Source organism: Eubalaena glacialis, chromosome 1 (genome assembly GCF_028564815.1).
Source record: "Eubalaena glacialis isolate mEubGla1 chromosome 1, mEubGla1.1.hap2.+ XY, whole genome shotgun sequence".
NCBI classification, from domain to species: Eukaryota; Metazoa; Chordata; class Mammalia; order Artiodactyla; family Balaenidae; genus Eubalaena; species Eubalaena glacialis.
The window spans coordinates 76,765,801-76,786,097 of NC_083716.1; the positions used below are offsets into that span (position 1 = coordinate 76,765,801).

Genomic DNA, 20,297 nt, shown 5'->3' on the forward strand with positions numbered 1-20,297 from the left:
AGAGGTAACAAAGAAAAGTGGTAAGACGTACAATGTGATGATTTGATATATGTATACTTTGTGAAATGATTGCTACAATCAAGTTACTACATCCATCACCTCACATAGTTGCCATTTTCGTGTATGTGAATCTACTCTCTTAGCAAATTTCAAGTATACAATACAGCATTGTTAACTATAGTCACCATGTTATACGTTAGATCCCCAGAATACTCGTAGGTGAAAGTCTGTACTCTGTAACCAACATATCCTCATTTTCCCCACACCACCCCTGCTCCCCACTGCCCCTGGCAACCACCATTCTACTCTCTGTTTCTATGAGTTCAACATTTTTAGGTTCCACATGTAAATGATACCATACAGTATTTGTCTTTCTCTGTCTGGCTTATCTCGCTTGTCATAAAGCCCTCCAGGTTCATCCATGTTGTCACAAATGGCAGAATTTCCTTCTTTTTTTTTACAGCTGAATAATATTCTATAGTATATATGTATGCCACAATTTCTTTATGCATTAATCCATCAGTGGACACTTAGGTTGTTTCCATATCTTGTCCTTTGTGAATAATGCAATGAACATGGGTGTACAGATATCTCTTATGAGATACTGATTTTGTTTCCTTTGTGTATATACCCAGAAGTGAGATTGCTAAGATCATATGGTAGGTGTTTGAAAATTTTTTTTTGAGGAACTTCCAAACTGTTTTCCATAGTGTCTGTACCAATTTACATTCCCAGCAACAGTGTGCAAGGCTTCCCTTTTCTCCACATCCTCACCACCATTTGTTATCTCTTGTTTTTTATTTTTGTTTTTTGACGTTAGCCATTCTAACAGATGCGAGGTGATATCATTGTGGTTTTGATTAGCACTTCCCTAATTAATGATGTTGAGCATTTTTTCATGTGTATTCAGGTCATTTACCCATTTTCAAATCAAATTATTATAATTTTGTGTGTGTGTGTGCATGCTTTTGAGTTGTATGAGTTATATATTTTGGATACTAATCACTTATCAGATATATGGTTTGCAAATATTTTCTCCCATTCTGTAGGTTGCCTTTTCATTTTGTTGATTTTTTTCTTTTACTGTTCAGAAGCTTTTTAGTTTGATGTAGCCCCACTTATTTATTTTTGCTTTCGATGCTTGTGTTTTTGGTGTCATACCCAGAAAATCATTGCCAAAACCTATGTCAAGAATATTTTCCCCTATGTTCTCTTCTAAGAGTTTTTTGGTTTCAGGTCTTACATTTAAGTCTTTAATCTAGTTTGAGTTAATTTTTGTGAGTGATGTAAGATAAGAGTCCAATTTCATTCTTTTGCAGGTGAATATCCAATTTCCAAACACTGTTTGTGGAAGAGACTATCCTTCTTACATTGAGTATTCTTGGCTCCCTTGTCAAATATTTGTTAACCATTTTTGTGTGAGTACATTTCTGGGATCTCAATTCTGTTCCATTGGCCTCTGTTTCTGTTTTTATGCCAATACCACACTGTCTTGCTTACTATAGCTTTGTAATGCAGTTTAAAATCAGAGAGTGTGATTCTTTTAGCTCTGTTTTTCTTTCTAAGATTTCTCTGGCTATTTTGGGACTTTTGTGGTTCCATATGAATTTTAGGATTGTTTTTTCCATTTTTGTGCAAAATGCCATTGGAATTTTGATAGGGATTGCTTTGAATCTGTAGAATGCTTTGGGTAATATGGACATTTTAACAATATTAATTTTTCCAATCCATGAACACAAGGTATCCTTCCATTTATTTGTGCATTCTTCAGTTTCTTTCATCAATGTCTTACAGTGTTAAGTGTACAGATCTTTCACATCCTTGGATAAATTTATTCCTAAGTAGTCTATTGTTTTTGATGCTATTATAAATGAGATTGATTTCTTAATTTCTTTTTCAGATATTTCAGTTAGTATATAGAAATGCAACTGATTTTTTATATGTTGACTTTTTATCTTGCAACCTTACTGAATTCTTTGTAAGTATGTCTTTTACCAGATTTAGAATGTTTTCGGCCTTCTAATAATGAATGTTTTATTCCTTCAAGTAACTTTTCTGCTCCATGCTCTTTTTTCTCTATTTCTGAGACTCTGATGATACAACATTGATGTTAGAGGTTTTGGTATTTCCCACAGTTCATTGAAGTTCTGTTCGTTTTTTTAAAGTCTTTTTCCTATCTGTTGTTGATACTGCATAATTTACATTGATCTATTTTTCCTCTGTCATTTCTGTTCTGCTATTGAGCCCACCTAGTCAATTTTTTAGTTTGGACATTTTATTTTTCAAATAACCTAAGTATCCATTGATGGATGAATGAATAAAGAAGAATATATGTATGTGTATATATATATACACACATACATACACAATGGAATACTACTCAGTCATAAAAAGAATGAAATCTAGCCATTTGTGACAACATGGATGGACTCAGAGGCTTGTATACTAAGTGAAATAAGTCAGACAGAGAAAGACAATACAATATGATTTCATTTATATGTGGAACCTAAAAAACAAAAACAAAAACAAAAGAACAAGCAAAACAAAACTCATAGATACAGAGGACAGAATGGTGGTTGCCAGAGGGAAGGGGGTAGAGGGATGAGCAAAATGGTTGAAGGGGGCTAAAAGGTACAAACTTCCAATTATAAAATAAATAAGTCATGGTGATGCAATGCACAGCATGCTAACTGTATTCAATAATATTGTAGTGCATATTTGAAAGTTGCCAGGAGAGAAAATTTGTCATCACATTATGCTGTACACCTGAAACTAATATAATATGTCAATTATACCGGAATAAATAAAATACCCATTTGGTTCTCCTTTTATATTTTCCATTGCTTTGCTGAGATATTCTACCTTTCCATTTGTTTCAAGAGCATTTACCCTTCTTGCAGATTATTCCAATATCTGCGTCATCTCAGTTTTGGCTGCTGTTTATTGTGTTTTCCTTGATAGTTAAAATTTCCCTGGGTTTTGTGATTGTCCCTTTGTTTTTGTTTTTTGTTTGTATACTAAATAACTCTGGATTGAATCCTAGACATTTAGAATATTATGTTATGAGATCCTGAGTCTTGTTTAAATTCTGAGGAAAATGACTTTCTTTTTTGTTCTAGCAGGTAATTGTTCAGGTTACATTCAAGCCACAGGTTCTGACTTGCCTTCTATGGACAAGTCCAATATCAGTTTCTCCAATATCAGTTCAGTTTCAAGGTGTTTTCAGTGTTATTCAGATTAGCCCCACAGAGGTACTACTCAGTGGCCAATCTGGGATCTGGGAGGCATTCTATCCTGTCGCCCAACCCTCTAATCCTATGTATGCTCAGATCTATATATGTGCACATCAAAGGTAGGCCCAGCATTCACAAACTGTGTTATGGGATTACTCATTTGATTTCCCACTTCTCCATGATCTCACCCATATGTTTCAACTCCCTGGGGCTTCCAGCCAGAAACTTGAATCTTTATTTTTTCCACTCTGCGGGACACTTCTTGTGACTAGCGCCAAGCTGTAGAGGGACAGAGAGGGAAAAAAACACTGCTGCTCCTTTATTGCCTGAGGTTTGGGGTAGGACAAAATGGGGGCAGAAACCAGAGTGTTCCCCCACTGTCTCTGACCCATAGTGTCTCCCTTTCCCTGCCTCTTGAAGCAGAAATCTAGAGCTTCTTTTGGATCTCTTTAAGACAGCAGACAGTGCACATTTCAGATTTTGGGCTGCCTTTTGAGTCCAGGCTGGGTGATACTGGAGGAAAAAACTGGTAAATTAATCACCATTTCGGTTCAACTTCAAATTCAAGGTCTTATACTTCAATCTGCATGCTGCCATTTATTTTTTAGAGACTTCACATAGCTGTTTCATGCAATCAGTGCAGAATTTACAGTTGCATTCATGAGAAGAGATGGGGTAGAGTGTGCTTATTCCATTTTTCTTAGAACCAGAACCCTAAGTCTTTAAATTAGTTTTCAAATGTGCTGTTATTTTTATTTCATCTGGAGTGATTTTATGACCTAATTGTTGATTTCAGTGGCTGGCCTTCATTTTCTCATAGGCTGTGAATGAAAATAGTCTTGGTATCAATTCTTCCTCTTACGGTATGACCTTAGGTAAGTTACTTATTTAGGCTCTCTGTATCAGTGCTCTTATCTGTAAGTTAGGTCAGAGGTAGCAAGTAATAATTAGTTAGAAAGCTATTGTAGTAGTCCTGGAAAGAAGTAATGGTGGCTCAGACCAGAGTAGTAGTAATGTTAGTAAGAAAAGCCTCTTTGGCTTTCCTCCATCCCATATTTATAATCTATCCATCTTGATGTTCAAGATGAACAAGAAGATGTGGTCAAAACAAAGAAAAAAAAAAAAAAGAACTACTCTTTCAGTTCTTTTTTCCTGCTACCTCGAAACCAACCTTGTTCTATGTTAAATTTTAGTATGAGGAACTGGGTTTGTTTACTCTAGAGAAGAAAAAGCTTAAGGGTGGGGCAGAAGGGGGCTAGGGACAGTAGAGTTGTCTTCAAATAGCTAAAGAAACGCTGTCTCAGAGAAGAAACACTAAATACATGATAAGCAAACTGCAGGCACAAATAGAACTAAAGGAGACTCATTAGGAGGAGTCAGTTTAGCTTAATACCAGGATGGAACTTTATAATTATTAAAGCTGTCTAAACATGGAATGGGCAGTTTCAAGCATGGGAGAGTGTTAGTTGCTGGAGGCGTCCAATCAGATGACTTTTCACATTCCTTCCAGGCTTAAGAATTGTCATCAGCTCTTCATTTAATGGGTATAGGTACTTATTATGCTCAAGGTTCAGAGTTAGGGGGAACAAAGACAAGAAACCTGTGAAAGATGATGCTTTTGATAATAGATAAATTTTGGTATTTCTACCCCCTTATACTAGGTTTGTCTTCTTCATTTTTTGTTTATTCAAACAGATTTGTGGAAGCAGCCTAAGTCAGTGACAGCCATTTTGCCTGAGAATTGATTCTACTCTGTCCTTCCATCCTCGGGTTTCTTAAAGTATAATTTGTTAAGTACTTACAAAAGTATGAGGCCCTGGGCTAAGTACTCTAGATGCATTATCTCATTAAACTTTCACAACAGTATTTTGAGAAACCTATTATCATTATTATCATTTTGCAAATAAGAAAACAAGGCTTGAAGATATACTGACTTGCATGAGTTTACATAACTAGTATAGTAGGCAGAATAATGGTCCGTCAAAGTTGTCCATGTTCTAATCTCTGCAAGCTGTGAATATGTTACCTTACACAGCAAAGGGACTTTGCAGATGTAATTAAGTTAAAGATCTTGAGATGGAAGTATTACCCTAGATTATCCAGATAGGTCCAATGTAATCACCTGGGCCCTTGTAATAAGAATATAGGAAGGTCAGAGTCAGAGAAGGAGATGTAATTGCAGAAGCAGAGTCAGAGAGAGATTTAAAGATGCTGTATTGCTAGCTTTGAAGATGAAGGAAGAGGCCATGGTCCAAGTAATAAACAGGTCTCTAGAAGTTGGAAAAGGCAAGAAAATAGATACTTTCTTAAATGTCCAGAAGGAATGCAACCCTGCCAACACCTAATTGCAGCCCATTAAGACCCATTTAGGACTTCCCACCTCCAGAACTGTGAGATACTAAATTTATATTGTTTAAGGCCACTACATTGTGATAATTTGTAACAACAGCAATAGGAAACTAATATAACTAAGAAGGGCAGAACCAGGATTTGAACTAAGTTGAAGATCTGAGCTCCAGAGCTTATGCATCACAAGGTATTTTGCTTTTATGCTGACTTGGATTTTGGTGTTCTGTACACACAAACAGATCTGAGCCAGTCCATTGCCTACTTATTACACATGGCATTTTTTTTCTGGAAATTTCATAATCATGGAGGCTATGAGCAGGAGGAGGGGGGCATTGATGACTTAGATTCAGAGTTAGAAGTTTAATGGGATTACCAAAGGTATTTCTTCTCATCTGTGTTTCCGAGGCTTGAATTCCCTCCACAGTATTCTTGTCAAGTGGTCATCCAGCCCTATTTGCACACCTCCAGTGACTGGAATTGCACATCTCCTATAGAAAGTCATGCCATTTTAAAGCAACTCTAATTGTTCGGTTGACCAAAAATTGTCTTCCTTGTAACTGCCATTACTGTTACAGTCTTGTTATTTGAAGGCACATGGAATTAGTTTTCATTGATTCTGAACTGGGAGGAATGTTATTAAACTGCATGACCTCCAAAATCCTTTTTAACTCTTAAGATTCAAGTCTGGCTCCTACCCAAGACATTAATACCAGTCTTGTAGGTTTGCTGTGAGGACTGGAGATAATGTCCATAAAATATTCAGCGTTCCAAGGAGCTTCATAAATGGTGATGATGATAGTGATGAACATGATGACAACAACTATGGCACAGTTTCACAAATCTGAAGACAGCTCTCTCGTCTTTTACAGAGTCTTTTAATCACCAAGCTAAATTCCCCTCCCTAAATCCCAGTGCCTTCAAATGACCATGACACAAAATTGTGTCAAGTACTGCACCCTCCTTTCCTTTAAATTTGCTCGAGTTTGACAGTATGCCTCAAGTTGTGATACAGAAAACTGAGTCTAGACTTCAGTGTGAAATAACTTCATTGTCTTTTGCTTTCCTAATACCCAGTTAGAATAAGACTAGTTATAATGAAGTGAGTAGAATAGAGGCTATTGAATAACAGAATAGGACTGTACAGACTATAGTAGAGGGGACTTAGGGGACTTGGGACTTTAAGGCAAGAGGAAGGCAGTCATGATTTGGATCAGGAAGGATTAGTAAAGAAGAAGATCCAGATCGTCAAGAAGGTATGGAATGAGTTGAGTGGTAGGGATTCAAAGACAAATTTCACTTGCTTCACAGTTTTGTCCTTGGCATATGACTTTAGCCAATATGAGCATTTCAACTGGAGGTATCAAAGCAACAAAACTGTTGAAAAATTTGCTGTCAACAAAGAGGAGAGGTTGAACCTTGCAATGGGAACATCTGTTTTCATAGATTTTCACTTGTCTAAAATCAATTTTAAAAAACTTGGCTCACAACTTGAACCACCTATAACATATTGGTCTGATTGGTCTGGCCACCTCTTCTTTTGATAACCAAGAATTCTTCCATTTTCCCACTAGAACTCAGTATGCACTTGAACATAGTCATTGACTCCAGTCATACTCCAGTCATACTTGAGACAGTACCTGACTGTCTCAAATATTCTTTAATCTTCCTAATAGATATTATTAATCATGAAATACTGGCTTCTACCACGTTTAATATGACCACTTGACAATGTCCAGTGAATCAAATCTTTTAGATAAAGTCATAAATTGGATTTACTTTTGATTATGCATACTACACAATCATATCCATTGAAGGACCTCAAATTCTAACTAATGAGCTTACATCAAGAAGTTAATAGGTAGTCATAAAATGACTTGCATCTATAGATCATTCCTGATCAAACCTTCCCTTCCTTCAAATCAGGTGAAGAGAAAAATACCTAACCACCTTTTTGTTCATTTTTATTCCTCATCCTTTTTACAGACTGTAGTAATAATTTGTGATTAGCTAAATCAACAGCTATGATGAAAATTATTTTTAAAATACCCATTATTCTTACAACAATCCACTAATCTAAGAATATCATAAATTCCCTCCATAAGAACATCCACAATGAAATAAAATGAACAGACTAAATTTGACTGAAATAGGGTTAATAGGGTTTACTTGTGGTAGGAAAAAGTCATCTGAGGCCTGAGAGTGAAAGATTTTCAAAATTTTTAGCTAAAAAAGTTAACCATTATTAAAATGAACCTGACAGTTTGCTTCATGTGATGCTCTTGCTAGCTAAACTAGATGTTCTAATCACTGAGTTTATACCAGGACAAAGAATAAATATTAATCACTAGAGACAGAGATTTAAGAGTAATCAGTTCTATAATTTGAACAAATAATGTTCCAATGATGCCAACAGCATTTCTGTGCGAAATAGATCCCATGACAACTAAAATCCTAAATCTAAGACTGAGGTTGCTTCTCGGCATCTGCACATTCTGCCCCAATTCTAAAGGGCTGGGAGAACAATCAAAAAGGAGTAATTGAGCCTCCAATATGTGAGGGGCCCTGTGCTAAATGCTGTAGGGAATCGAAGAAATTTGTAATTCAAGGAGGTTAGGAAGATCTAGTTGGCTGGATCAGTGATGAACCTTCATATCTCATCTGTACTCACTCATAGGTGAGTACAGGGACAAAATAAAATCATGGACAAAACATAGGTCAAGGGTCACCCAACAGGTCAGTCTAAGCCAAGGGACATCCAGGAAGCAAGGTCAGGGTAAACTGGGAGTATGAGTCAGAGTAACATTCATTACTTTATTTACCAAACACTAATTTCTGTACTGAATTGTGTCCCACCCCAAATCCATATGTTGAAGGCCTGAACTCTAATGTGATGCTATCTGGAGATGGATCCTTTGAGAGGCAGTTAGGTTTAAATGAGGTCATGAGAATGGGGCCTTCACGATGGGATTTAAAAAGAGATCAGAGAGCTTGCTCCTTCTCTGTGTCTGTGACCACACAAGGAAGAGTCCTGTGAGCACATAGTGAGATGGCGGCCACTTGCAAGCCAAGAAAGAGGCCTCAGAATGAAACCCATCTTGATCTTAAACTTTCCAGCTTGCAGAACCGTGAGAAATACATTTCTGTTGTTTAAACCATTCAGTCTATGACATTATGTTATGGCAGTCCAAGCTAAGACATTAATTAAGTACCTACTATCTCCCAACACCATGCTAAGCATGAGGAGAACAAAGACAAATACAGTACAGTCCCTGCTTTCCAAAGCTGGGGAGGCTGGGAACAAATAATGATGGCCATGTGCTCACTACCATAACAGAGGGAACTCAGTGGGGGAGCTCAGAACTGCCAAGATAGACCAGGGAAGCCTTCCTGAAAAAAAGAGATAATTAAGTAGGATCTTTAAGGATGGGCAGGAGTCTGCCTGGTGCTCAAGAGATTTGAGTGAAGTAAGAGCATTCAGGCAAAGGGAACAACCTGTGCAAGAGAGCAACGGGGCTGGAGGGAAACGGCAAGCACTGGATTTCATGGCTTCTAGACCACACAGTTTTTCACATTTTAATATCTCAGAAGTTGGGGTATATCTTACAATTGATGACAAGTCATAGTTTAGTTGACAGTATTTTCCCCCCCTTTCTTAGTGGAACATAAAATAATGGTGTAGCTTACAACCAATGGTGCATTAGATTTGGTGAAATACAGTTGTTCATTTTTAGCTTGAGCACACAGAGGCATGGTAAAGAGGAGGAGATCAGAAACGCAGCAGGGCTCATATCTAGAAGGACTTTGCTCTTTGTCCTCTAAGAGCTGGGGTTCCTTTGAAGGGTTTTAAGTATCTGTGCATCAGACCACTCCTGAGGCAGAAGGACATTTAGAAGGCTAATGACATATACTGTCCTGACAAGAATTAAGTGGCCTGATCTGAAGATGCAGCAATGGCAATAAAGAGAGAAGATAAGTTTAAAAGCTATTTTGAAGGTCAAATCAATAAAGATCTGTGACATACTGAATGGAGAGCATGGGAGTAAGGTATTTAGGATGACTCCTGGGTTTCTGATCTGGGGAGCTTGAAGGATGGAGGTATTGGTCATCAAGATGGGCCATAGAAAATGAGGAATGTGTCCAAGAGGAGGAAGAGGAAGCATATAGGGGTTGTGGTGCCTGTGTAAAATACACAGATGGAGATACAAAGTTGGTGTTAGAAATGTGGGCGTGAAGTTAGAAGAAAATCAATACAGATGCTACAGTTTTGAGGGTCACTGAATACACTGTATGAATTTTAGCAGCAGCCATGGGCATGGTTGAGCTTGTCCAAGAAGAGAATATTGGATGCATTGAATGAAAGAAGGAAGGGCTGATGATGAAATTAGGCAAAATCCAACACTAAAGAAGCAGATAGAAGGTAGTTTACCCATTTCCCTCCCAATGCTGTATTTTGCATAAAAATCTATAAAATCTATAAAATCTATAAACAACACCATTTCTGGGAAATGACCCCAGACATCTCCCTGTTTACTTTTATCAGCTTGATTTTGCTTTCGGTCTTCTAGTTTATAAATTACTGGTTCTGTACTACAGCTTTAGGAGTAGGATAGGGTTAAAAAACAGGAAAACAAAAAACAAAAGGAAGCCTTAATGGCCATGTAAGAGGGTCATATGGGCAGTAAAATTCAGAGGTCAAGAGCAGGCAAAATGGGGACTTCCCTGGTGGTCCAGTGGTAAAGAATCGCCTTACAATGCAGGGGGCGCGGGTTCGATCCCTGTTCGGGGAACTAAGATCCCACATGCAGTGGGGCAACTAAGCCCGCGCTCCACAACTACTGAGCTCGCGCACCTCAACCAGAGAACCTGTGTGCCGCAAACTACAGAGCCCACGCGCTGTGGACCCCACACACCACAACTACGGAGCCCACACGCCCTGGAGCCTGCGCACCACAGCTAGAAAGAAGCCCGCGTGCCGCAACTAAAGATCCCACATGCCACAACAAAGATCCCACGTGCCGCAACTAAGACCCGATGCAGCCAAAAATAAATAAAATAAATAAATAAATAAAAAATAAATCTTAAAAAAAAAAAAAAAGAGCAGGCAAAACGAAGATTCCAGCAAATATAAGACAGGTGGCAAGATTCATGGTTTGTAAGCCTAAAGATAAGGTCTTTTAATCTGGGTCCTGTTCAGGAACTGGGAGGTTGAAAAGGATCCCCATTTTTTTCTAGCCGTCACAGAGTTGGATGAGTAAATGAATTCAGCATCTTCAGTGTCCTTCTCACCTTGATTATGCTCATGCTTTTCAGTCTCCCATGTAGCACCATCTAACGGGAAGAATAAGGACTCTAGAGCCAGCAAGATCTGGGTTCAAATTTTGGCTAGGCTACATATTAGCTGTGTGGCCTTGGAAAAATTAATTAATCACTTTAAGTCTCAATATTCCCATCTGTAAAATGAGGAAATCTACTTCTCATGGTTGTTGTATAAAATGAGTGCTCAGTATTTGGAGATTATTACCAGTAATATTTGAACTCAAATAAAATCATCTTTATTGCCAACATTCGAGTCCAAGGAGCCTACCTTCTTACACCATTTCTGCATTTATTAGACCTCTGCTGCCCTAATGCAGTTTTTAAGAAACTGCTGGCTTTTCAATGACTGTATTATGAGCTGTGAGGGATAAAAGATGCAGGAACCCCCATTCCTGCCCTCAAGGAATTTAAAATCTATTAAGGTATAAGATACAGAACTTTAAAAAATAATAAACAAAACAATATTTACATATTCGGAAATATGTGAATGCATAAAACAATGCAGGGAAAGACACATCAAACTGGTAATAGTAATTATTTAGGAGTGGATTTTGGGATTAGGAGAGTTTATTGTACTGTCTAAATTTTACAGAATGAGAATGTATTAAAAATTAAATAGAATGAGAGAGCCAGGAAAAAGAAACAATAACTAGTAGTAAATGTAGCAACATAAAGAAAAGAGAGGTCCCTTTAGCCAGTGCCACAGGCGTTACTGTCTGGGATCACAGTAGGAACAATGGCCAAGGGCTGGGACTGCCCAAATGAGTTTAGGAGACCATGAAGACAGACCATTTGAGTAAAGGCAGAGTGGGAGAGAAGCTTGGAGTACTAAATTGATGCCAAGTAATGGAGGGGAGTTGAATGCTAAAATATTTGGATTTTCAGTGCCCAAATTAAGCACATTCCAGAACCGTTATGAAGCCTTCAGTCTCTCTCTCCCACTTCATAATTAATACTGAATTCCAATCAAATCTTAGACAATTTCAGCTAAGCCATTGGGGCTAGTCACAAGCAAGAAAAGTCCAGCCTTAGCATGCTGCCATTGTGAGTTCATAGGCACTGGGGAGCCATTGAAGGTTCTTGAGCAGCAGAAAAATCGTGTGTTAGGAGTATCTGTCTATAGAAAAAAAAAAAAAGTGCTCCAGTTGGGGCATTGTTGTGAGATAAATACAGCTTTGTTTAAAGTTTATCTTTCCCTCACACCTGCCGTGCTGTGAAGGAGAGTCTGTTTGGTGTTTGTTTTGTCTGATTCACCACCCACTGAATTATTCTGTCATGAGTGTAGCAGCTTCAAGAGTTAGGGTAAAGGCACAGACTAGAGTGAGTTCCAGATTCTATGTGGCCTCGATCAACTCAGTCTGAGCTGTTTAATTTGTATTCAAGAGATGTGACAAGATTCTGTTTTTTAAAGGTGACAATGGGTCACCTAGTATTCTAGACTCAATGTGAATAAACTGTAAAAATTCACTTCCATATCTTTGTGTCTAAGGTGTTTTGTGTGTAAAATACTTGTGTGGTATATTCCTTTTATTACTTCTATAAATAAAACTGTATTCTTACTGTCTCAAAGAATTCATATTACTCATATTTGAAATCTCTGAGTTTTCAGTATTAAAACTAAATTTTCTTGGGTGTTAGAGAGTTTTTTACACCCAAGCTTGTCAAGCACATTTTTTCCTGGCCCAAATGCAAGCACCAGATGATGTCTGACAGGATCTCAGCTGGGGTTCACCACTGAATTGGATGAGAGACATTTAGTGCCACTGCAAGGGCACCAGATACTGTGGTTTAGTTTCCTACACTGGACAAAGGGTTGATAGGGAAAAAAGCAAAACACAAAAAAGCACAATGTAGACTGGCCCCAAGAAGATAACTTAAATGAGATGTGCCCTGTTAGAGACTGGCTCAAATAAGTACTTGATACTTCCCTCAAACTTCAGGGACTTCTACAACTCCAGATTTCTTCCCATTCTCTCTCTTCATTTTATGTTAATTATTGTAGTGTTCGCTCTGTGCCAGACACTGTTCTAAACATTTTATCTACATGTATAATCATACAGGGTATGTACTATTATTTCCACATTTTAAAATTGGGAAACTGAGGCACAGAGGATCAAATAACACGTCCAAGGTAACACAGACTAGTTAGGGTCAAAGTCGTCATTCAAATGCTGGTGGTTCAATTCCAAGGACCATGGCTCTGGCCACCATGCTGTCCTACTGCTTGAATTTTATACAATGAGAATGTGTATGTATTTGGGGATCTCCTTATCTTCACCCATAGCCATATCCTTTCGAGGCTAGACTCTCCTCATTTGATATTAATCCAGTTCTTTCCAGCTCCTTCAGTCCCTCTTCTCAGAGGCTCCTTTGCCGCATATATGCTCAGTTGAACTCCATTCTTAGAAAGCAAAATTACTAAGGCACTCTCTCTTCCCTTTCTTCACCGCCAAACTTCTTGGAACATTCATCTGAATTATTCCTCGTAGACACTTGAACACCTTGCAGTCAGGTTTCTATTTTGAGGCTCTACTGCAAACACTTTCTCAGAAGCCACCTAAGGCCCCGTAATTACCACCATCTTGTGGCTTCTTTGCAACTCCTTTGCCAAACATCTCTGCTGGTTTGACTCTGTGGACCATGCTCTCCTTGCAAATCCCCTGCTCCCTTGAGGGTTACGACACCGTGACCTCTTGCTGATGCTCTTTCCTCCCAATTCTCTCTCGCCTCCTGTGCTCACCTAGCACTCCTGGCCCGCTTGCCCACGAGTGGGTGTTCTCCGAGAGCCTTCCTCTGCTCTCCCCTCCTGTTTGCTGCGCCTGCTTCCCTTGATGATCTTGTCCACATCCACAACTTAAATGATTACCTCCCTTTGCATCTCTATTTCTAGTTCCAGCTCCCTCTGACATCTACATCTGCATTTCCAACTCCATCTGGAGGCTCAATATGTTGCAAAGTAAACCCAGGTGTATCCCCCAGAACTCTCCTTCCACCTGGTAGGGCCCCACTATCGATTGAATACCTCTAGGATCAATGCAATTTTAATTCTGCCTATAAGAACTATCAGTTAAAATGGTGACTCATTGCTAATAGCTCCCTATTAATGTAAAATAAAATTAATAGGGAACATGAAGTATAAATATGAATCAGATGGAGAAAGAAAGAACAGTTCATATTTTATATCGGCTGTATTATGACTAACCAGGACACACTTTCATGTACTGTTGATGTATTCATTCCTTTCCCTGTCCATGGTTTCAAAAGAGCCATCATATTTTACCCTATTCTGTAAATTCCACACATTCTTAGATTGTCCCCAGGATTCTTCAGATGAAAGTTTAGGGGCTCCTCCCTTTGAAGCAGCACATTTGAGACTGTTTTCTCTCCTTTGATTAAGATCATGTATAATGGATCAGAACCTTGACTCCAGCAACACTACAGCTTAGCAGCAAACTAGAAGAAACTGGAAACTGTTAAGAATCATCTCTTTTGGGGTTTCCCTGGTGGCACAGTGGTTAAGAATCCGCCTGTCAATGCAGGGGACACGGGTTCAAGCCCTGGTCCGGGAAGATCCCTCATGCCGCGGAGCAACTAAGCCCGTGCGCCACAACTACTGAGCCTGCGCTCTAGAGCCCGCGAGCCACAACTACTGAGCCCACGTGCCACAACTACTGAAGCCTGCACATCTAGAGCCTGTGCTCCACAACAAGAGAAGCCACCGCAATGAGAAGCCCACGCACCACAATGAAGAGTAGCCCCTGCTCACCGCAACTAGAGAAAGCCCGCACGCAGCAACAAAGACCCAACGCAGCCAAAGATAAATAAATAAATTTATTAAAAAAAAAGAAAAAGAATCATCTCTTTTGGCACAACAGAAAGCCATAGAACACAATTGGAAAGAGATCTTTAGGCAAACGAAACTCATCCAAAACAGACAGTAGATTAATCTCTTTGTTAAGATTTCCAAGAATGGACACATGTCCTTCCTTGGTAACTCATTCCCGCAATTAAACAATTGTTACAGACTCTCAGAACTAAGAGTAAGAGGCATAAATTGCCTGCAGAGATATTTAAATGTGTTTTGGTCTCATGTCCAAAGGATCTGTTTCAGAGCAATTGAGCCAAGCTGGCCCATGTATCCTCTCCCTGATTAAGCAAAGAATGATGATGTTTCTGTGGGCATGTTCTGAGGAAGCTCTGCATGTTCTGTTGACCCTGCAACACAGACCAGGGAACAGACCATCCTGAGGGCAGGATGAGTCATAAGTCCTGGCACATAGTGAGTCCATTAACTCTGTGAGTGAGAGAGCAAGCACAATACAAGAGGAGCAGGGCAGGAAGGGCCAAAGGAAGGGGCTCAGGAATAATTCAGATTATCAGACATTATCCTGAAGGGCACTTGGATGATAGGGACACTGAAGGGGTTAACAAACAAGTGGATGGGGAACCTGGTCGGTAAATGAAGACTCTCTCAAGTGGGCAGGCTCTAATTAACCTTTTAATATTTCCCTTCATGGCATCACTCTTTGTGACACAAACCCTCACAACCCTGTCCCCAGGCCTTCCTCCACAGTGGAGAAGACCAGACCATGTGGAGCCCTGCCTCTCATTACTGCTTTTACCTACTTTGCATGTGGTTTTTCTGATTATACTGCTCTTGCCATAAGATGGAGTCTTTGCCAGGGAAACCAGTAACAGAGTTTGCACAGCATCTTGACTGGGATCTTTATCTCATTTGGTCAGTGTTTGACTCAGTTCTTGGCCACCCTCACTTCTGTGGTTAAAAGTGTAAATCATCACATAGGTTTGCCTGTTATCTCACCTTTTTCTCCCTCTTTCTCTTTATATGCATTTAACTCTGTTTTTCTCCTCATTAACGGTAGTCTCTTCTCGCTTCCTATAGATTATCCCTCTAAGCAAGGTTGCCCACTGTACAAATGCCTTGCCCATAGTGGGCGTTTAACAAACATTTCGTGAATGAAAGAAAGAATGACTACCCTAATCATACCATCAGTAATGTCTCTACTCTTGCTGCTTACTTTCTCAGCAAGCATCAGATCAATCCCTCATTGTTGGCCAACTTTTCACAGGGAGGGCTTGGGTTCAAAATCTCTGTAAACATAATAGAGATTTTCTGCTTTTTCATTTCTCCCTCCCCCAACCCCTGACCAAATTCAACATTCAGGAAACTCATACTGGAAGATGACAGGCCCTTTCCTAGACTCTGTCTTCCAGAATTGCTTCCAGGAAACAGAGCTGTGCCCAGCCTATGGATGCCCAGGGTATGTCTGTCTTTTTAAGAGGAGGTCAAGTCAATTTGGTAGTCTGAGTTCTCACCTCCAGAAGCCTGACTCTACTGGCTTATTCACAGATACATGGCCTGTTTTCCTCAATATATCACAGCCTGGAGCACGGCGGAAGGTCACAAGAAATAAGCAAGAGGAATAGTTAACAATTCTAGATAGAGTTTCCCAAGACCCAGCGGTATGAAGTTGCAGAGTAAAGAGCAGACACCTCCTGGGGGTCATCCTTGGGGATCAGCAGCCCCTGTGTCTGACCTCTGGTCAAGGCTCCTACTAGACCTCAGCAGAGAACCCGAATTCTGACCCCTGATCTATCACCAACCAGCAGTGTGATCCAGGATGAACAGACCCTGGGTCTGTTTCTTCTTCTGTGAAATGAGCACAAATATAATTTTCCCACTAAGACATAGAATTTCTGTGAAAACCAAAATGACACAAAATCAGAGCCTGGTTTAAATGAAGCAACAGAGGTTATAAAAGGAAAACGATTTGTCCAAACTTCTACAGCTTTTTTCAGAGTCCCACCCAACCAAAACTCCCAGCTTCAACTGTTCTGAGGGCCCCAGACTCCCAGCTGCTTCCACTGCCCCATGCTGTAGGTGAAAACACTGGGGAAATGATAATGTGCTGGGTTTGATATATTACTATTATTGTTATTATTATTATTTATAATCCATATAAAGATTGTTGAGAGTTCTTGTCCTATAATAGTATGGCTGATTTATATGCTCTTATCTTCCTTAAAAATAGAAATGACAAAATTTAATCATTACAAAACCAAATTTTTACGCTTCCGGCTTTATTTTTTGGTATCAGACAAAATAACAACAAAAAACTTTCACGTTTTTTTTTTTTTTTTTTTTTTTTTTTAATATGAAATGACTTTTTATTTTAAATTTATTTATTTATTTTTGGCTATGTTGGGTCTTCGTTTCTGTGAGAGGGCTTTCTCTAGTTGCAGCAAGCGGGGACCACTCTTCATCACGGTGCGCGGGCCTCTCACTATCGCGGCCTCTCTTGTTGTGGAGCACAGGCTCCAGACGCGCAGGCTCAGTAGTTGTGGCTCACGGGCCCAGTTGCTCCGCGGCATGTGGGATCTTCCCACACCAGGGCTCGAACCTGTGTCCCCTGCATTAACAGGCAGATTCTCAACCACTGCACCACCAGGGAAGCCCCCTCTCACGTTTTGAAGCCTGTTTCCTCCCTCCATAGCTCCACCTGTGTGTAGACACTGTGGTTCCAAGGAGACTCATATCTGTTTAAAAATAGAAAGTACTACCTACCTTCTCCCCACCCAAAATCCTTCATGGACTTTGGCCTGAGTCCATTGAAGAATGGGCAAAGAGTAAAGGTGGAATTCTTGGTGGGAGTTGTGCAGGGTGATCCAAAAGGTGAAAAAAAAAATCTGCCAGCAGTTTTCCAGGGCTTGCACAATTATTAAAATGAGAAAACAAAGGGCGGTGAGGGGGGGGACAAAACATCTGGGGATGATAAGCTAACTCAGGAATTAAAAAAAAAAACAAAAAAAACTGTTGTCCAGAAAGGAGCATAGCACTTCAAAACAGATGTTTTGCTTGAAATTTTCCAGAATGGAACAAATGAGAGAGGAGAAGCAAGACCAAGAACTGGAGCACAGACAGTGGCCCTCCAAGAGTTAATGTGCATTTTGAACATGCACAGGTCCTTCATTTTTCACTTCCAAATTCTATCCCTTCAAAACTCCCTTATTTGTCCATGCCACATCCCCAGGTGCAGGGAGAGGCGTGCTTAGTAGGCAACTCCAGGAAAAAAAGGCACACCTATGGAAAACAACAAGCCAAAGGCAAGTCTCCTTTGATAAGAAAATGATTCCGGGTGGGGGAAGGAGGGAAGAGCTAAATAGAACCGGTGGCGCCCCCTGGAATAACCAGGTTACAAACACAACTCAGGAACCAAGTTGGAGATCCAAAAGTAGGAAAAGTGGTTGAAGTTCCCTGCTCCTTTCTATTATCTAACCTGGGAGTTAAGCATGTGCACTGGAGTAAAAGTTGTGAAAGTCACAGACCAAAGTGTCACTGAAGATAAGGTAAGGAACAACATGCAGAGCTGCAACGTTAACCTACAGCCGAAGGAGGCACTGTGTGCGGAACAGGAGTGTTCACAGTGAAGGGTTTTGAAAGCTCAGAACAGGACTAAACAAGTCATAAATGATCTTTTTCCTTCCAGTTGTATTGAAATATAATTAACATACAGCACTGTATACATGTTTAAAATGTACAGCAATAATGATTTGACTTACATACATCATGAAATGATTATCACAGTAAGTTTAGTGAACATCCATCATCTCATATATTGATAGATACAAAATTAAAGAAGTAGAAAAAAAGTTTTTCCTTGTGAGAACTCTTAGGATATACTCTCTTAACAACTTTCATATATAACATACAGCAGAATTAATTATATTTATTATGTCGTACATTACATCTCTAGTACTTATTTATCTTATAACTGGGAATTTGTGCCTTTTGACTGCCTTCATCCAATTCCCTCTCCCCCCAGTCCTCTGCCCGTGGTAACCACAAATCTGATCTCTTTCTCTATGAGTTTGTTTGCTTGTTTGTTTTCAAAGTATAATTGACCTTCAACACTATGTTAGTTCCTGTTATACAACATAGTGGTTTAATACTTCTATACATTTTTAAATGATTACCATGATAAGTCTAGTTACAATATATCACCATACAAAGTTTTTACATAGTTACTGACTATATTCCCCACATTGTACATTTCATACCTGTGACATTTATTTTGCAACTGGAATTTTGTACCTCTTAATCTCCCTCACCTATTTCTCTCCTTCTCCACCCCCATCCCCATCCCCTCTGGCAAGCACCTGTTTATTCTCTGTATCTATATCTCTGTTTCTGTTTTGTTATGTTTGTTCATTTGTTTTGTTTTTTAGATTCCACACGTAAGTGAAATCATACAATATTTATCTTTCTCTGTTTGACTCATTTCACTAGGCATAATACCCTCTAGGTCCATGCATGTTGTTGCAAATGGCAAGATTTCATTATTTTTTTATGGCTGAGTAATATTCCATTGTGTATATATGGCATTTAGGTTGCTTCCATATCTTGGCTATTGTAAATAATGCTGCAGTGAACATATGGGTGCATATATATTTTTGAATTAGTGTCTTTGTTTTCTTTGGATAAATGCCCAGGAGTGGTATTGCTGGATCGTATGGTAGTTTCTATTTTAAATTTTTTGAAGAATCTCCATACTGTTTTCCATAGTGGCTACACTAATTTACATTCCCATCAAAAGTGTATTAGGGTTCCCTTTTCTCCACCTCCTTGCCAACACTTACTTGTTGCCTTTTTAATAATAGCCGTTCTGACAGGTGTGAGGTGATATCGCATTGTGATTATGATTTGCATTTCCTTGATGATTAATGATGTTGAGCATCTTTTCATGTGCCTGTCAGCCATCTGTATGTCTTTTTTGGGAAAATGGCCATTCAGATCCTCTGCCCATTTTTTAAAAATTGGGTTGTATGGGTTTTTTTATGTTGAGTTATATGAGTTCTTTGTATATTTTGGATATTAACCCCTTATTGATATATCATTTTGCAAATATCTTCTCCCATCCAGTAGGTAGCCTTTTAGTTTTGTTGATAGCATCTTTCACTGTGCAAAAGCTTTTTAGTTTGAGGCAGTCCCATTTGTTTTTTCTTTGCTTTTGTTTCCCTTGCCTGAGGAGACATATCCAAAAAATTATCACTAAGACCGATGTCAGAGAGCTTCCTGCCTATGTTTTCTTCTAGAAGTTTTATGGTTTCAGGTCTTCATTTAAGTCTTTAATCCATTTTGAATTTATTTTTGTGCATGGTGTGAGAGAGTAGTCCAGTTTAATTCTTTTGCATGTAGTTGTCCAGTTTTCCCAACACCCTTTATTGAAGAGGCTGTTTTTCCCCCATTGTATATTCTTGCTTCCTTTATGATAGATTAGTTGCCCATGTAAGTGTGGGTTCATTTCTGGGCTCTCTATTCTGTTCCATTGATCTATGTGTCTTTGTACCAGTACCATACTGTTTTGATTACTGCAGCTT

General features: G+C 39.2%; 1 long non-coding RNA gene across 1 annotated transcript in view; it reads left to right on the forward strand.

The window, feature by feature from the left end:
* Positions 1-20,297, forward strand: part of LOC133096392 (uncharacterized) — a 395,413-nt gene that overhangs the window by 262,931 nt on the left and 112,185 nt on the right. The gene's annotated exons all lie outside the window — the stretch shown is intronic.